Raw genomic sequence first — 19,827 nt, forward strand, 5'->3', positions numbered from 1 at the left:
ACTATGATGTTGGAGGCGGTGGAAGGGAGATCCCAAGAGGTGATGAGGTTATGGACGGTCTGGGGGATGATGTTTTGGTGGTGGGGGTGGGGTCATGGTCAAGGGGGCAGTAGGAGCAGGTATCTACGAGCTGGCGTTTAGCCTCAGCGGTGTAGAGGTCGTTGCGGCAAACTACTACCGCACCTCCCTTGTCTGCTGGTTTGATAGTGAGGTTGGGGTTGCAACGGAGGGAGTGGAGGGCTGCGCGTTCCGAGAGTGAGAGGTTGGAGTGGGTGAGAGGCGTGGGGGAGTTCAGGTGGTGGTTAATATCGTGGCGGCAGTTGGCTATGAAGAGGTTGAGGGCAGGTAGGAGGCCAGCTCGGGGTGTCCAGGTGGATGGGGTGTGTTGGAGGCGGGAGAAGGGGTCGTCAGAGGGTGGGTGAGAGTCCTTGTTGAAGAAGTCGGCACGGAGGCGAAGGCGCTGGAAGAATTGTTCGATGTCACGCCGCGTGTTGAACTCATTAATCCGGGAGCATAGGGGAATGAAGGTGAGGCCTCTGCTGAGGACTGATCTTTCATCCTCAGAGAGGGGTAGGTCTGGAGGGATGGTGAAAACTCGGCAGGCCTGGGAGCAAGGACCTGGTGTGGGGCTGGAGCTGGGTGTGTGGGCAGGGTTAGGTCTGGGGGCGGGGACGGGGATCGGAGTGGGGGCGGGGTCGGGCGAGGTGACGGAACTCGCCGGGGGGCGGGGTTAGGCGTGGAGATCGGCGTGGGGGCGGGGTTAGGCGAGGTGACGGAACTCGCCGGGGGGCGGGGTTAGGCGTGGAGATCGGCGTGGGGGCGGGGTTAGGCGAGGTGACGGAACTCGCCGGGAGGGCGGGGTTAGGTGTGGAGATCGGCGTGGGGGCGGAGACACATGCGGCGTTGTGGGCGTGTAGGCTAGTGTCGTCACTGGGGGCGGAAGTGGCTGCGGCGACCGCAGAGACAGAGTTATTCCCCATAGCCGCGGAGGTCGCGAATCTGCCGGCGATTGTCTTCATGGGGATCGCGGAGGCAGTTGTCTAGGCGGCGACCGCGGAGGCTGCGTGGCGGTTAATATCGTTGCAGCAGTTGGCTATGAAGAGGTCGAGGGCAGGTAAGAGGCCAGCACGGGGTGTCCAGGTGGATGGGATTCTACAGGCTTGCATTCCCCTCTCTGTGTAACATCTGCAGCCTTGCTTTCCTCTCTCTCCTTAACATCTTCTTCGTTGCTTTCCTACCTCTGTAACATCTACAGACTAGCTTTTCACTCCCTGTAACATCTCCAGCCTTGCTTTCCTCTCCCTGTAACATCTCCAGCCTTGCTTTCCTCTCTCTGTAACATCTCCAGACTTGCTTTACACGCTCTGTAACAGATCCAACCTTCCTTTCCTAACTCTGTAAAATCTAGACCCTTGAATTCCTATCTCTGTAATAATTCCAGCCTTGATTTCCTATCTCTGTAATAATTCCAGCCTTGATTTCCTATCTCTGTAATATTTCCAGCTTTGCTTTCTATCTCTGTAACGACTCCAGCCCTGCTTTCCGATCGCTGTATCATCTTCAGCATTACTTTACTTTATCTGTAACATCTCCTGCCTTGCTTTCCAATCTCTATGACATCTCCAGACTTGCTTTCCTATCTCTGTAACATCTCTAGTCTTTCGTTCCTATCACTGTAACATCCCCAGGCTTGCTTTCAAATCTCTGTAGCGCCTCCAGCCTTACGTTCCGATCCATGTAACATCTCTAACTTGGCTTTCCTATCTATGTAACAACCCTAGCCTTGCCTTCCTAAATCTGGAGCAACATCGACCTTGCTTTCCTCTATCTCTAACATCTCCAGCCTTGCTTTCAACTCTCTCTCACGTCTCCAGTATTGCTTTCCTATCTCTGTAACATCTCCAGCCTTGCTTTACACTCTCTGTAACATCTCCAGCCTAGCTTTCCAGTCTCTGTAACATTACCAGCCTTGCTTGCCTATCTCTGTAACAGCTCCAACCTTGCTTTCAACTCTTCGTAACATATTCAGCCTTGTATTCCTATCTCTGTAATATCTCCAGCAGTGTTTTAGCGCTCTCTGTAACATCTCGAGTCTTACTTTCCAATCACTGTAACATTTTCCGGCTTGCTTTCCTATCTCTGTAACAACTCCAGGCTTGATTTCCTATCTCTGTAACATCTCTAGACTTGCTTTTCTATCTCTGGAAGATCTCCAGCCTTTCTTTCCTATCTCCGTAACATCTCCAGACATGTTTTCCTATCTCTGTAACATGTTCAGCCGTGCTTTCCTGTCTCCGTAACATCTCCAGACATGATTTTCTTTCCCTGTAACATCTCCAGACTTGATTTCCTATCACTTTAACACCGCCAGACCTGTTTTCCTATCTCTGTAACATCTGAACCCTTGCTTTCCTATTTTCGTAACATCAAAAACCTTGCTTTCCTGTCTCTGTACCATATCCAGACATGTTTACCTATCTCTGTGACGTCTCCCGACTTGATTTCCGATCTCGTTAACATCTCCTGACTTGCTTTCCCCTTTCTGTTACATCTCCAGCGTTGCCTTCCTGTCTCTGGAACATCTCCAGCCTTGCTTTCCTATCTATGTAACATCTCCAGCTTTGCTTTCCTATCGCTGTGAAATCTAGAGCCTTGCTTTACTATCTCTGTAACGTCTCCAGCCTTACGTTTCCATCCCTGTAACATCTCCAACGTTGCTTTCCTATATCTGTAGCATCCTCGGCCTTGCTTTCCGCTTTCTGTGACATCTCCAGCCTTGTTTACCCCTCTCTGTAACATCTCGAGACTTGCTTTCCATTCGCTGTAACATCTCCAGACTTGCATTCCTATCTCTGTAGCATCTCCAGACTTGGTTTCGTATCCCTGAAGCATTACCAGCCTTGCTTTCCTAACTCTGTAACATCTCCAGTCTTGTTCTCCTGTCTGTAATATCTCCCGCCTTGAATTCTATCTCTGTAACATCTCCAGGCTTGATTTCTTATCTCTGTAACATTACCAACCTTGCGTTCCTATCTCTGTAACATCTCCAGCCTTGCTTTCCTCTATCTGTAACATCTCCAGCCTTGCGTTCCAATCTCTGTAACATCTCTAGCCTTGCTTTCCTCTTTCTGTATCATCTCCAGTCTTGCTCTACTATCTCTGTAACATTACCCACATTGCTTTCCCCTCCCTGTCATAACTCCAGCCTTGCATTCCTGTTTCTGCATAACATCTCCAGCCTTGATTTCCTATCTCTGTAACAACTCCAAACTTGCATTCCTATATCTTTAACATATCTAGCCTTGATTTCCGATCTCTGCAATCTTTCCTATCTCTGTAACATGTTTTGACTTGATTTCCCCTCTCTAATATCTCCCACCTTGCCTTCCTATCTCTGTAAAATTACCAGAATGCTTTCCAATCTCTGTAACATCTCCAGCCCAGCTTTCCTATCTCTGTAACATCACCAGCCTTGCTTTCCTGTCACTGGAAAGTCTCCAGGCTTGCTTTCCTCTCCCTCTGGCGTCTCCAGCCTTATGTTCCTATCCCTGTAACAACTCCAACATTGCTTTCCTATCTCTGTAACATCTCCAGCCTTGCTTTACAATCTCTGTAACATCACCAACCTAGCTTTCCTATCTCTGTAACATTACCAGCCGTGCTTTCAACTCTTCGTAACATATTCAGCCTTGCATTCCTAAATCTGTTATATCTCCAGCCGTGTTTTAGCACTCTCTGTAACATCTCCAGTCTTGCTTTCCAATCACTGTAACATTTCCCGGGTGAATTTCCTATCTCTGTAACATCTCTAGACTTGCTTTCCTCTCTCTCCGCAACATCTTCAGCCTTGATTCCCTATATCTGTAAGATCTCCAGCCTTTCTTTCCCCTCTCTGTAACTTCTCCAGACATGTTTTCCTATCTTTGTGCATCTTCAGCCTTACTTTCCTATCTCCGTAACATCTGCAGACTTGATTTTCTTTCCCTGTAACATCTCCAGCCTTGTTTTCCTATCTCTTTAACACCGCCAGACCTGTTTTCCTATCTCTGTAAATCTTAAGCCTTGCTATCCTATTTCCGTAACATCAAAAGCCTTGCTTTCCTGTCTCTGTACCTATCTCTGTGACCTCTCCCGACTTGATTTCCGATCTCGTTAACATCTCCTGACTTGCTTTCCTATCTCTGTAACATCTCCAGCTTTGCTTTCCTATCGCTGTGAAATCTAGAGCCTTGCTTTCTTATCTCTGTAACATCTCCAGCCTTACGTTCCTATCCCTGTAACATCTTCAACATTGCTTTCCTATCTCTGTAGCATCCTCGGGCTTGCTTTCCGTTTTCTGTGACTTCTCCTGCGTTGCTTTCCCCTCTCTGTAACATCTCCAGACTTGCTTCCCATTCGCTGTAACATCTCCGGCCTTGCATTAATATCTCTGTAGCATCTCCAGACTTGATTTTGTATCTCTGAAACATTACCAGCCTTGCTTTACTAACTCTGTAACATCTCCAGCCTTGTTTTCCCGTCTCTGTAATGTCTCCAGCCTTGCATTCTATCTCTGTAACACCTCCAGACTTGTTTTCTTATCTCTGTAACATTACCAGCCGTGCTATCCTATCTCAGTAACATCTCCAGACTTCCGTTCCAATCGCTGTAACATCTCCAGCCTTGCTTTGCTATCTCGGTAACATCTCCAGCCTTGATTTCCTATCACCCTAACGTCTTCCGGCTTGCTTTCCTCTCCCTGCAACGTCTCCACCCTTTCCTTCCTATCTCTGTTACTTCTCCAACCTTGCATTCCTATATCAGTAGCATCTTTGGCCTTGCTTTCCTCTCTGTGTGCCATCTCCAACCATGCTTTCCTATTTCTGTAACATCTCCAGACTTGATTTCCTACCTCTGCAACATCTCCAGACTTGCTTTCCTGTCTCCGTAACATCTCCAGACTTGCATTCGTATCTCTGTATCATTAGCAGCCTTGCTTTCCTATCTCTGTAACATCTCCAGCCTTGCTTTCCAGTCACTGTAACGTCTTTAGGCTTGCTTTCCTCTCCCCGTACCTTCTCCAGCCTTACGTTCCTATCCCTGTAACAACATCAAACGTGCTTTCTTATCTCTGTAGGATCGTCGGCCTTGCTTTCCTCTCTCTGTAACATCTCCAGCCTTGCTTTCCCACCTCTGTAAAATCTAGAGCCTTGCTTTCCTATCTCTGTAACATCTCCAGCCTTGCTTTCCAGTCACTTTAACGTCTTCAGGCTTGTTTTCCTCTCCCCGTACCTTCTCCAGCCTTACGTTCCTATCCCTGTAACAACACCAAACGTGCTTTCTTATCTCTGTAGGATCGTCAGCCTTGCTTTCCTCTCTCTGTAACATCTCCAGCCTTGCTTTCCCACCTCTGTAAAATCTAGAGCCTTGCTTTCCTATCTCTATAACATCTCCAGCGTTGCTTTCCTTTATCTGTAACATCTCGGGCCTTACGGTCCAATGTCTGTACCATCTCCAGCCTTGCTTTGCTATCTCGGTAACATCTCCAGCCTTGGTTTCCTATCACTGAAACGTCCCCAGGCTTTCTTTCCTCTCCCTGCAACGTCTCCAGCCTTTCGTTCCTATCCCTGTAACTTCTCCAACCTTGCTTTCCTATCTTGGTAGCATCTTCGATCTTGCTTTCCTCTCTCTGTGACATCTCCAACCTTGCTTTCCTATTTCTGTAAGATCTCCAGACTTGTTTTCCTATCTCCGTAACATCTCCAGATTTGCTATCCTGTCACTGTAACATCTTCATTTTTGCTTTCCTCTCCCTGTAACGACTCCAGCCTTACGGCCCGAGCCCTGTAACGACTCCAACCGTGCTTTCCTATCTCTGTAGCATCTTCGGATTTGCTTTCCGATCTCTGTAACATCTCCAGATTAGCTTTCCCCTCTCTGTAATATCTCCAGACTTGCTTTCCTCTTTCTGTATCATCTTCAGTCTTGCTTTCCTATCTCTGTAACATCTCCAGACTTGTTTTCCACTCTCTGAAACATCGCCGGCCGTGCTTTCCTATCTCTGTAACGTTACCCACATTGCTTTCCCCTCTCTGTCATAACTCCAGCCTTGCATTCCTCTTTCTGCATAACATCTCCAGCCTTGATTTCTTATCTCTGTAACAACTCCAGCCTTGCATTCCTATATCTTTAACATCTCTAGCCTTGATTTCCGATCTCTGCAACCTTTCCTATCAGTGTAACATCTCTTGACTTGATTTCCCCTCTCTGTAATATCTCCCACCTTGCCTTCCTATCTTTGTAACATTACCAGAATGCTTTCCAATCTCTGTAACATCTCCAGCCTAACTTTCCTATCTCTGTAACATCACCAGCCTTGTTTTCCTGTCACTGTAACGTCTCCAGACATGCTTTCCTCTCCCTGTAGCGTCTCCAGTCTTTCGTTCCTATCCCTGTAACTTCTCCAACCTTGCTTTCCTATCTTGGTAGCATCTTCAATTTTGCTTTCCTCTCTCTGTGACATCTCCAGCCTAGCTTTCCTATCTCTGTAACATCTCCAGCCTTGGTTTCCTCGCCCTGTAGCGTCTCCAGCTATATGTTCCTATCCCTGTAACAACCCCAACCGTGCTTTCCTATCTCTGTAGCATCTTCGGCCTTGCTTTCCTCTCTCTGTGACATCTCCAACCTTGCTTTCCTATTTCTGTAACATCTCCAGACTTGTTTTCCTATCTCTGTAACAACTCCAGCTTTGCATTCCTATCTCTGTAACATCTCCAGCCTTGCTTTCCTCTCTCTTCGTAACATCTCCAGCCTTGCGTTCCTATCGCTGTAACAACTCCAACCTTGCTGTCCTACCTCTGTAAAATCTTCAGCCTTGCATTCCTATCTCCGTAACATCTCCAGACTTGCTTTCCTGTCTCTGTATCATTTCCAGACTTGCGTTCGTATCTATGTAACTTTACCAGCATTGCGTTACTATCTGTGTAACATCTCCAGCCTTGCTTTCCTATCTCTGTAACATCTCCAGCCTTGTTTTCTTGTCACTGTAACGTCTTCAGGCTTGCTTTCCTCTCCCCGTAGCGTCTCCAGCCTTACGTTCCTATCCCTGTAACAACTCCAAACGTGCTTTCCTATCTCTGTGGCATCGTCGGCCTTGCTTTCCTCTCACTGTAAAATCTCCAGACTTGTTTTCCTATCTCTGTAACATCTCCAGCCTTGCTTTCCTACGTCTGTAAAATCTAAAGCCATGCTTTACTATCTCTGTAACATCTCCAGTTTTGCTTTCCTCCATTTGTAACATCTGCGGCCTTGTGTTCCACTCTCTGTAACATCTCCAGCCTTGCTTTGCTGTCTCGGTACGATCTCCAGCATTGGTTTCCTATCACTGTAACGTCTCCAAGCTTTCTTTCCTCTCCCTGCAACGTCTCCAGTCTTTCATTCATATTCCTGTAACTTCTCCAACCTTGCTTTACTATCTTGGTAGCATCTTCGGTCTTGCTTTCCTCTCTCTGTGACATCTCCAACCTTTCTTTCCTATCTCTGTAACAACTCCAGCCTTGCTTTCCTCTCTCTGTAACATCTCCAGCCTTGCATTCTTGTCTCCAGCCTTGCGTTCCTATCCCTGTAACAACTCCAACCGTGCTTTCCTATCTCTGTAGCATCAAGGCCTTTATTTCCTCTCTCTGTGACATCTCCAACCATGCTTTCCTATCTATGTAACATCTCCAGACGTTTATTTCCTATCTCCGTGACATCTCCAGACTTGCTTTCCTGTCTCTGTAAATTCTCCAGACTTGAGTTCGTATCTGTCTAACATTACCAGCATTGTGTTACTATCTTCAGGTTTGCTTTCCTCTCGCTGTAACGTCTCCAGCCTTACGTTTCTATCGCTGTAACAACTCCAATCGTGCTTTCCTATCTCTGTAGCATCTTCAGACTTGCTTTCCCATCTGTGACATCTCCAGCGATGCTTTCCTATCTCTGTTGCATCTACAACCTTGCTTTCCGATCTCTGTAACATCTCCAGATTTGCTTTCCCCTCTCTGTAATATCTCCAAACTTGCGTTACTGTCTCTGTAACATCGCCGGACTTGCTTTCCTCTCTCTGTAACATCTCCAGCCTTGCTTTCGTATCTCTGCAACATTATCAGCCTTGCTTTCCTATCACTGTAACGACTCCAGCCTTATGTTCCTATCCATGTAAAATCTTCAACCTGCCTTACCTATCTCTGTAGCATCTTCGGCGTTGCTTCCCTCTTTCTGTGACATCTCCAGCCTTGCTGTCCTATCTATGTAACATCCCCAGACTTGCTTTCCCCTCTCTGTAACATCTACAGCCTTGCATTCCTATCTCTGTGACATCTCCAACCGTGATATCCCGTCTCTGTAACATTTCCAGCCTTGCATTTCTTTCTCTGCAACATTACCAGCCTGGCTTTCCAATTTCTATAACATCTCCAGCCTTGCTTTCCTGTCTCTTAACCATCTCCAGTCTTGTTTTCTTATCTCTGTTACATCTCCAGCTTTGTTTTCCTATCCCTGTGAAATCTAGAGCCTTGCTTTCATATCTCTGTAACGTCTCAAGCCTTCCGCACCTATCCCTGTAACCTCTCCAGACTTGCTTTCCCCTCTATGTAACATCTCCAGCCTTTCTTTCCTACCTCTGTAACATCTCCAACCATGATTTCCAATCTCTGCAACATCTCTTGACTTGCTTTCTCCTCTCTCAGTGACATCTCCTTGTTTGCTTTCCCCTCTCTTTAACTTCTCCAGCCTTGCATTCCTATCCCGGTAAAATCGCCAGACATGCGTTCCTATCTTTATAACATTACCAGCTTTGCTGTCCTATCTCTGTATCATCTACAGTCTTGTTTTCCTGTCTCTGTAATATCTCCAGAATTGCGGTTCTCTCTTTGTAACATCTCCAGCCTCGCATTCCTCTCTCTGTGACATCTCCAGCTATGCATTTCTATGTCTGTAACATCTCCAGCCTTGATGCTCCGTGTCTGTAATACCTCCAGCCTTGCATTCTTATCTCTGTAACATCTCTAGACTTGCATTCCGCTCTCTGTAACATTGCCAGCCTTGCTTTCGTGTCTCTGTAACATCTCCAACCATGTTTTCCTATCTCTTTAACATCTCCAGACTTGCTTTCGTATCTCTAAAACATCTCCAGCCTTCCTTTACTTTCACTGTAACGTCTCCAGGCTTGCTTTCCTCTCCTTGTAATGTTCCAGCCTTATGTTCCTTTCTTTGTAACATCTCCAACCTGGCTTACCTATCTCTGTAGCATCTTCGGCGTTGCTTCCCTTACTCTGTGACATCTCCAGCCTTGCTGTCCTATCTGTGTAACAACCCCAGACTTGCTTTCCCCTCTCTTTAACATCTCCAGCCTTGCTTTCCTATCTCTGTGACATCTTCAGACTTTATTTCCTATCTTTGTAACATCTCCAGCCTTGCATTCCTATCTCTGTAAGATCTGCAGACTTTGCTTTCCCCTCTCTGTAACATCTCCAGTCTTGCTTTCCTATCTCTGTAACATCTTCAGCCTTGCATTCCTATCGCTGTAACATCTGCAGACTTGCTTTCGTATCTCTGTAATATTAGCAGCCTTGCTTTCCTATCTCTGTAACATCTCCAGCCTTGCATTCCTATCTCTGTAAGATCTGCAGACTTGCTTTCCCCTCTCTGTAACATCTCCAGTCTTGCTTTCCTATCTCTGTAACATCTTCAGCCTTGCATTCCTATCGCTGTAACATCTGCAGACTTGCTTTCGTATCTCTGTAACATTAGCAGCCTTGCTTTCCTATCTCTGTAACATCTCCAGCCTTCCATTCCTATCTCTTAATCATCTAGAGACTTGCTTTCCTATCTCTGTCCCATCTCCAGTCTTACTTTCCTATATCTGTAACACCTCCAGTCTTGCTTTCCCCTCTCTGTAACATCTCCAGCCTTGCATTCTTATCTCTGTAACATCTCCAGACTTGCTTTCGTATCTCTGTACTATTAGCAATCTTGCTTTCCTATCTCTGTAAAATTTCTAGCCTTGCTTTCCTGTCTCTGCAATATCTCCAGCCTTGCATTCCTATCTGTGTAACATCGCCAGCGTTGCTCTACTATATCTGGAACATCTCCAGCCTTGCTTTCCAAACTCTATAACATCTCCAGCCTTGCTTTCCTATCTCTGTAACATCTCCATCCTTGCTTTCCTAACAATGTAACTCCTCTAGGCTTGTTTTCCTCTCCCTCTATCGTCTCCCGACTTACGTTCCTAACCCTGTAACATCTCCAATCTTGCTTTCCGACCTCTGTAAAATCTTCGGCCTTGCCTTCCTCTCTCAGTGACATCTCCAGACTTGCTTTCCCCTCTCTGGAACACCTTCAGCCTTTATTTCTTCTCTCTCTGTAACATCTCCAGACGTCCTATCCTATCTCAGTAACATTTCAAGACTTTTACCGTATCTCTGTAACATTACAAGACTTGCTTTCCTATCTATGTAACATCTCCGTTCATGCTTTCCTGTCTCTGTAACAACTCCAGCCTTTCTTTCCTAACTCTGTAACATCTGCAACCTTGATTTCCTGTCTCTGTAACATCTCCAGACTTGCTTTCCCCTATCTGGAACATCTCCAGCCCTGCTTTCCTATCTCGGTAACATCTCCAGCCTTGCTTTCCTATCTGTGTAACATCTCCAGACTTGCTTTCCTATCTCTGAGACAACTCGAGACATATTTTCGTATCTCTGTATCATCTCTAGCCTTGCTTTCCTGTCTCCCTAATATTTCCAGCCTTGCATTCCTATCTCTGTACATTCGCCAGCGTTGCTCTCCTCCAGCTGTAACATCTCCAACCTTGGTTTCCAATCTCTGTCACATCTCCAGCCTTGCTTTCCTATCATTGTAATGTCTCCAGCCTTAGGTTCCTCTACCTGTAACGTCTCCAGCCTTAGGTCCCGAGCGCTGTAACATCTCCAACATTGCTTTCCTATCTCTGTAGCATCTTGGGCCTTGTTTTCCTCTCCCAGTGACATCTCCAGACTTGCTTTCCCCTCTCTGTAACATCCCCAGCCTAGCTTTCCGATCTCTGTAACATCTCCAGCCTTGCATTCCTATCTTCGTTTCCTGTCCAGCCTTGCATTCCATCTCTGTAACATCTAGAGCCTTGCGTTCCTATCTCTGTACCATCTTCAGATGGTTTCCTGTCTCTATAACACCTCCAGGCTTGCTTTCCTCTCCCTGTAACGCCTCAGGCATTACATTCCGGACCCTGTAACATCTCCATACTGCCTCTGTAGCCACCTCTGCAATGCGTTCTTCTCTCTGTAACATCTCCAGCCTAGCTGTCCTATCTCTGTTACATCTGCAACCTTGCTCTACTATGTGTGTAAAGTCTCCAGCATTGCTTTCCTCTCTCTTTGTTACATCTCCAGCCTTGCCTTCCGATCTCTTTAACATCTAGAGCCTTGCTTTCCTCTCTCTGTCACAAATCCAGCCTTGCTCTTCTATCTCTGTCACACATCAAGCCTTGCTTTCCTCTGTCTGCAAAATCTCCAGCCATTATTTCCAATCTCTGGAACAACTCTTGACGTGCTTTCTCCTCTCTCAGTGATATCTCCATGTTGATATCCCCTCTCTGTAACATCTCCAGCCTTGAATTCCTATCCCTGTAACAGCTCCAGACTTGCTTTCCTATCTCTATAACAGAACCAGCTTTGCTTTCCTACCTCTGCAACATCTAGAGTTTTGTTTCCCTGTCTGTAATTTGTCCAGTATTGCGATTCACTCTCTGTAACATCTCCAGCCTTGCTTTCCTATCTCTGTGACATTCCAGCCATGCATTCCTATCTCTGTAACATCTCCAGCCTTGATATCCCGCCTTTGTAATATCACCAGCCTTGTATTCCTTTCGCTGCAACATCTCCAGACTTGCTTTCGTGTCTCATTAACATCTCCAGCCTTGCTTTCCTATCTCTCTAACATCTCCATGCTTGCTTTCGTATCTCAGTAACATTACCAGCCTTGCTTTCCAATCTCTATAACATCTCCAGCCATGCATTCCTATCACTGTAACGTCTCCAGGCTTGCTTTCCTCTCCTTGTAACGTCTCCAGCCGTACGTTCCTATCCCTGTGACATCTCCAACCTTGCTTTACTATCTCTGTGGCATCTTCGGCCTTGCTTCCCTCTCTCTGTGATATCTCCAGCCTTGCTGTCCTATCTCTGCAACACCTCCAGTCTTGCTTTCCTATCTCTGCAACATCTCCAGATTTGCTTTCCCCTTTCTGTAACATCTCCAGCCTTGCTTTCGTATCTCTGTTGCATTACCAGTCTTGCATCCCTATCTCTGTAACATCTCCAGACTTGCTTTCTCATCTCTATGACATATCGAGCCTTGCTTTTCTACCTCTGTAGCAACTTCGGCGTTGCTTTCCTCTCACAGTGATATCTCCACACTTTATTTCCCCTCTGTGTAACATCTCCAGGCTTGCATTTCTATCTTTCCTTTACCTATCCACCCTTGCTTTTCTCTTTCTGTAACATCTCCAGCCTTGCTTTCCTGTCTCTGTGGCATCTTCGGCCTTGCTTCCCTCTCTCTGTGACATATCCAGCCTTGCTTTCCTATCTCTGTAACATCTCCAGACTTGCTTTCCTCTCTCTGGAACATCTCCAGCCCTGCTTTCCTATCTGTGTAACATCTCCAGCCTTGCTTTCCTCTCTCTGTGACATCTTCGACATTGCTTCCCTCTCTCTGTGACATCTTTAGCCTTGCTGTCCGATCTCTGCAACATCGCCAGACTTGCTTTCCTATCTCTTTAACATCTTCAGACTTGCTTTCCCTTCCCTGTAACATTACCAGCCTCGCATTACTATCTCTGTAACATCTCTAGCGTTGCTTTCCAATCTCTATGTCATTTCGTGCCTTGGTTTTCTACCTCTTAGCATCTTCGTCCTTGCTTTCCACTCTCTGTAACATCTCCAGCCTTGCTTTCCTATCTCTGTGACATTCCAGCCTTGCTTTCCAATCTCTGGAACATCTCCAGCCTTGATATCCCGCCTATCTCTGTAACATCTCCAGACTTACATTCCTCTATCTGTAACATTACCAGCCTTGCTTTTGTATCTGTGTAACATTACCAGCCTTACTTTCCAACCTCTATAACATCTCCACCCTTGCTTTCCAATCATTGTAACGTCTCCAGGCTTGCTTTCCTCGCCGTGTAACTTCTCCAGCCTTGCGTTCCTATCCCTATAAAATCTCCAAACTTGCTTTCCTATCTCTGTGGCATCTTCGGCCTTGCTTCCCTCTCTCTGTGACAGCTCCAGCCTTGCTGTCCTATCTCTGAAACATCTCCAGCCTTGCTATCCTATCTCTGCAACATCTCAAGACTTGCTTTCTCATCTCTATGACATGTCGAGCCTTGATTTTCTACCTCTGTAGCAACTTCGGCGTTGCTTTCCTCTCCCAGTGACATCTCCAAACTTTCTTTCCCCTCTGTCTGACATCTCCAGGCTTGCATTTCTATACTTCCTTTACCTCTTCACCCTTGCTTTTCTCTTTCTGTAACATCTCCAGCCTTGCTTTCCTGTCTGTGTGGCATCTTCGGCATTGCTTCCCTCTCTCTGTGGCATCTCCAGCCTTGCTTTCCTACCTGTGTAACATCTCCAGCCTTGCTTTCCTCTCTCTGTGGCATCTTCGACATTGCTTCCCTCTCTCTGTGACATCTTTAGCCTTGCTTTCCGATCTCTGCAACATCGCCAGTCTTGCTTTCCTATCTCTTTAACATCTTCAGACTTGCTTTCCCTTCCCTGTAACATTACCAGCCTCGCATTCCTATCTCTGTAACATCTCCAGCATTGCTTTCCAATCTCTATGTCATTTAGTGCCTTGGTTTTCTACCTCTTAGCATCTTCGTCCTTGCTTTCCACTCTCTGTGACATCTCCAGACTTGCTTTGCCCTCGCTGTAACATCTCCAGCCTTGCTTTCTATCTCTGTAACATCTCCAGCCTTGCATTCCTATCTCTGTAACATTACCAGCCTTGCGTTTGTATCTGTGTAACCTTCCCAGCCTTGCTTTCCAACGTCTTTAACATCTCCACCCTTGCTTTCCAATCGTTGTAACGTCTCCAGGCTTGCTTTCCTCTCTCTGTAACATTACCAGCCTTGATATCCCGCCTATCTCTGTAACATCTCCAGACTTACATTCCTCTCTCTGTAACATTACCAGCCTTGCTTTTGTATCTGTGTAACATTACCAGCCTTGCTTTCCAACCTCTATAACATCTCCACCCTTGCTTTCCAATCATTGTAACGTCTCCAGGCTTGCTTTCCTCGCCGTGTAACTTCTCCAGCCTTACGTTCCTATGTCTGTAACATCTCCAACCTTGCTTTTCTATCTCTGTGGCATCTTCGGCCTTGCTTCGCTCTCTCTGTGACAGCTCCTTGCTATCCTATTTCTGCAACATCTCCAGCCTTGCTTTCCTATCTCTGTAACATCTCAAGACTTGCTTTCCCCTCCCTGTAACGTCTCCAGCCTTGCATTCCTATCTCTGTAACGTCTCCGGATGTGCTTTCGTATCTCTGTAACATTACCAGCCTTGCTTTCCTATCTCTGTAACATCTCTAGCCTGGCTTTACTGTCTCTGTAATATCTCCTGCCTTGCTTTCCAATCTCTGTGACATCTCCAGCCTTGCTTTTGTATCACTGTAACATCTCCAGCCTTTCTTTCCTATCAGTGTAATATCTCCATAATTGTTTTACTCTCTCTCTAACATCGCCAGCATTAGGTTCCCAGCCCTGTAACATTTCCAACCTTGCTTTCCTATTTCTGTAGCATCTTCTGCCTTGCTTTCCTCTCTCAGTGACATCTCCAGACTTGCTTTCCCCTCTCTGTAACATCTCCAGCCTTGCATTAATATCTCTGTAAGAGCACCACCCTTGCTTTCCTATCTCTGTGGCATCTTCGGCCTTGCTTCCCCTCTCTTTGACATCTCCAGCCTTGCTGTCCTATCTCTGTAATATCTACCGCTTTGCTTTCCTATCTCTGTAACAACTCGAAACTTGTTTTCTTATCTCTGCAACATCTCTAGCCTTGCTTTCCTGTCTCTTCAATATCTCCAGCCTTGCATTCCTAACTCAGTAAAATCGCCAGCGTTGTTCTCCTCTATCTGTAGCATCTCCAGACTTGCTTTCCCCTCTCTGGAACATCTCCAGCCCTGCTTCCGTATCTCTGTATCATCTCCAGCCTTGCTTTCCTAACTGTGTAACATCTCCAGACTTGCTTTCCTATCTCTGACACAACTCGAGACATGTTTTCGTGTCTCTGTATCATCTCTAGGATTGCTTTCCTGTCTCCCTAATATCTCCAGCCTTGCATTCCTATCTCTGTAAATTCGCCAGCGTTGCTCTCCTCTAGCTGTAACATCTCCAGCCTTGGTTTCCAATCTCTGTCACAGCTCCAGCCTTGCTTTTCTATCACTGTAACATCTCCAGACTTGCTTTCCTATCATTGTAATGTCTCCAGCCTTAGGTTCCTCTCCCTGTAACGTCTCCAGCCTTAGGTTCCGAGCGCTGTAACATATCCAACCTCGCTTTCCTATCTCTGTAGCATCTTGGGCCTTGTTTTCCTCTCCCAGTGACATCTCCAGACTTGCTTTCCCCTCTCTGTAACATCCCCAGCCTAGCTTGCCGATCTCTGTAGCATCTCCAGCCTTGCATTCCTATGTTCGTTTCCTCTCCAGCCTTGCTTTTCGATCTCTGTAACATCTAGAGCCTTGTGTTCCTATCTCTGTACCATCTCCAGCCTTGGTTTCCTGTCGCTATAACAACTTCACGCTTGCTTTCCTCTCCCTGTAACGCCTCAGGCATTACATTCCGGCCCAGTAACACCTCCATCCTACCTCTGTAGCCACTTCTCTCTGTAACATCTCCAGCCTAGCTGTCCTATCTCTGTTATATCTGCAACCTTGCTCTCCTATGTGTGTAACGTCTCCAGCATTGCTTTCCTCTCTCTCCGTTGCATCTCCAGCCTTGCTTTCCCATCTCTTTAACATCTAGAGCCTTGCTTTCCTCTGTCTGCAAAATCTCCAGCCATGATTTCCAATCTCTGTAACATCTCTTGATTTGCTTTCAACGATCTGTATCATCGCCAGCCTTGGTTTCCTTTCTCTCCTTAACATCTCCAGCCTTGCATTCCTATCTCGTTTACATCTCCAGCCTTGCTGTCCTGTCTCTGTAGCATCTCCAGAATTGCTTTCAAATCTCTGCAACATCTCCAGTCTTGCTTTCCTGTGTCTGTAATATCTCCAGCCTTGCTTTCCTATCTCTGTAACATTTCCAGCATTGCTTTCCTCTCTCCGTAACGTCTCCAGCATTGTTTTCCTCTCTCTACTTAGCATCTCCAGGCTTGCTTCCCTATCTCTGTAACATCTCCAGCCTTGCTTCCCTATCTCTGTAACACCTCCAGCCTTGCTTCCCTATCTCGGTAACACCTCCAGCCTTGCTTTTCTCTATCTGCAACATCTCCAGCCTTGCTCTCCAATCTCTGTAAGATCTCCTGACATCCTTTCCACTCTCTGAAACATCTCCAGCCTTGCTTCCCTATCTCTGTAACATCTCCAGGATTGTTTTCCTATGTCTGTTTCATCGGCAGCCTTGCTTTTCTATCTCTGTAACATCTCCAGCCTTGATTTCCGATCTCTGTAACATCTCCAGACTTGTTTTCCTGTATCTGTAACATCTCCATACTTTACTTTCCTACCTCTGTAACATCTCCAACCTTCCTTTTGTCTCTCTCCGTAACATCTCCAGACGTGCTTGCCGATCTCTGTAACATCTCCAGACTTGCTTTCGTATCAGGGTAACATTACCAGCCCTGCTTTCCTATCTCTGTAACATCTCCAGCCTTCATTTTCTCTATCTGCAGCATCTCCAGCCTTGCTTACCCATCTCTGTATGATCTCCTGGCATACATTCCACTCTCTGAAACATCTCCAGCCTTGCGTTCCTCTCTCTCCATAACATCGCCAGACTTGCATTCCTATCTCTGTAACATGTAGACCCTTGCTTTCCTATCTCTGTAACATCTCCCACCCTGCTTTCCTATCTCAGGAACAACTCCAGCCTTGCTTTCCTATCTCTGTAGCATCTTCGGCCTTGCTTCCGTATCTCTGTAACATCTCCAGGATTTTTATCCTATGTCTGTTTCATCGGCAGCCTTGCTTTTCTATCTCCGTAACATCTCCAGTTTTGCTTTCCTGTCTCTGTAATATCTCCAGCCTTGCGTTTCGCTCTCTGTAGCATCTGCAGCTTTGCTTTACTCTCTCTCTGTAACATCTCCAGCCTTGCTTTCCTATCTCTGTAACAACTCCAGCCTTGCTTTCCTATCTCTGTAACAACTCCATCCTTGCCTTCCTCTATCAGCAACATCTCCAACCTTGCGATTGACTCTCGGTAACATATCCTGACTTGCTTTCCCCTTTGTCCGCAACATCTCCAGCCTTGCTTTCCTATCTCTTTAACAACTCCAGTCTCGCATTCCCATCTCTGTAACATCTCCAGACATGCCTTCATATCTTTGTAACATTACCGGCCTTACTTTCCTCGATCTGTAACATCACCAGCCTTGTTTTCCTTTCTCTGTAATATCTCTAGCCTTGTGTTTCTCTCTCTGGAACATCTCCAGCCTTGCTTTACTATCTCTGTAACATCTCCAGCCGAGCTTTCCTGTCTCTGTAAAGTCTCCAGCATCGCTTTCCTATATCTGTGCATTTTCCAGCGTTGCTTTCCGATCTCTGTAACATCTCCAGCCTTGCTATCTTATCTCTGCAGCAACTCCACCCTTGCTTTTCTATCTCTGTAGCATCTTCGGCCTTGCTTTCCTCTCTCAGTAACATCTCCAGACTTGCTTTCATTTTTCTGCAACATTACCAGTCTTGCTTTCCTATCTCTGTAATAGCTCCAGACTTGGGTTTATCTCTCTGTAGCATCTCCAGCCTTGTGTTTCTTTCTCTGTAGCATCTCTAGCCTTGCTTTCCTATCTCTGTAACATCTCCAGCCCTAGCTTTCCTATCTCTGAAACGTCTCCAGCATTGCTTTCCTCTCTCTCCGTAGCATCTCCAGCCTTGCTTTCCTCTTTCTGCAACATCTCCAGCCTTGCTTTACGATCTCTGTAAAATCTCCTGACTTGTTTTCCCCTCTCTGTAACACCTCTTGCCCTGCTTTCCTATTTCTGTAATATCTCCAGACGTGTTTTCCTATTTCTGTAACACCTTCAGCCTTGCTTTCCTATCTCCGTAAAATCTCCAAATTTGCTTTTCTATCTCTGTAACATCTCCAGGCTTGCATTTCTCTCTCTCCTTTACATCTCCAGTCTTGCTTTTCTCTCTCTGTAAAATCTCCAGACTTGCTTTTCTATCTCTGTAACATCTCCAGGCTTGCATTTCTCTCTCTCTCCTTTACATCTCCAGCCTTACTTCTGTCTCTCTGTAACAACTCCAGCCTTGTTTTCCTATCACTGTAACATCCAGGCCTGCTTTCATCTCCCTGTTACGTCTCCAGCCTTATCTTCCTATCACTGTCATATCTCTAACCTTGCTTTCCTATCTCTTTAACATCACCAGCTTTGCTTTCCGATCTCTGTAACATCTCCAGACTTGCTTTCCCCTCTCTGTAACATCTCCAGCCTTGCTTTCATCTCTCTCTGTAGCATCTCCATCCTTGTTTCCCATCTCTGTAACATCTCCATCCTTGCTTTCCTATCTCTGCAACACTTCCAGACTTGCTTTCCCCTCTCTGTATCATCTCCAGCCTTGCTTTCCTCTCTCTCCATAACATGTCCAGATGTCTTTTCCTATCTCTGTAACATTTCCAGCTTTGCATTCTTATCTCTGTAATATCTCCAGACTTACGTTTCTCTCTCTGTGACAGCTCCAGCCTTGGTTCCTCCCTTTTCCAGACTTCTCCAGACTTGCTTTCTAATCTCTGTAAGATCTCCTGACATACTTTCCACTCTCAGAAACATCTGCAGCCTTGCTTTCATCTCTCTCCGTCATATCTCCAGCCTTGCTTTCCTATCTCTGTAACATCTCCAGCCCTAGCTTTCCTATCTCTGAAACATCTCCAGCATTGCTTTCCTCTCTCTCCGTAGCATCTCCAGCCTTGCTTTCCTCTTTCTGCAACATCTCCAGCCTTGCTTTACGATCTCTGTAAAATCTCCTGACTTGCTTTCCAGTCTCGGTACTATTTTCAGCCTAGTGTTTCTCTCTGTAACACCTGCAAACCTGCGTTTCTCTCTCTGTAGCATCTCCAGCCATGATTTCCTGTGTCTGTAACGTCTCCAGCTTTGTTTTCCTCTCTCTCCTTAACATGACCAGTCTTGCTGTACTGTCTTTGTAGCAGTTTTCACTATCCGCAACATCTCCACGCTTGCTTCCTAATCTCTGTAAGATCTCCTGACATGCTGTTCCCTCTCTGTAACCTCTCCAGCCTAACCTTCCTCTCTCTCCGTGAAATCTCCAGTCTTGCGTTCCTATCTCTGCAACAACTCTAGCCTTGCTTTCCTATCGCTGTGACATCTCCAGTCTTGCTTTCCTATTTCTCTAACGTCGACAGCCTTGCTTTCCTATCTCTGTAACACCCCCATACTTGCTTTCCTTTCTCTGTAACATCTCTAGTCTTGCTTTCCTATCTCTGTAACATCTCCAGTCTTGCTTTCCTGTCTCTGAAATATTTCCACGCTTGCGTATCTCCCTCTGTGACAGCTTCAGCCTTGCTTCCCTCTCTTTCCGTAACATCTCCTGCCTTGTTTTCATATCTCTGTAACATTACCGGCCTTACTTTCCTATCTCTG

At 46.2% G+C, this 19,827-nt stretch overlaps 1 long non-coding RNA gene across 1 annotated transcript in view; it reads left to right on the plus strand.

The window, feature by feature from the left end:
• Positions 1-992: 992 nt before the first annotated feature.
• LOC148138595 (uncharacterized) overlaps positions 993-19,827 on the plus strand; it is a 38,524-nt gene continuing 19,689 nt past the window's right edge. The window contains exon 1 of the long non-coding RNA XR_015754002.1: positions 993-1,114. This is a non-coding gene — a long non-coding RNA (uncharacterized LOC148138595). The remainder of the gene's footprint in view (positions 1,115-19,827) is intronic.

Source organism: Chiloscyllium plagiosum, unplaced genomic scaffold (assembly GCF_037043375.1).
Source record: "Chiloscyllium plagiosum isolate Xiang-an unplaced genomic scaffold, Cpla_swu_hap1 HiC_scaffold_40, whole genome shotgun sequence".
NCBI classification, from domain to species: domain Eukaryota; kingdom Metazoa; phylum Chordata; class Chondrichthyes; order Orectolobiformes; family Hemiscylliidae; genus Chiloscyllium; species Chiloscyllium plagiosum.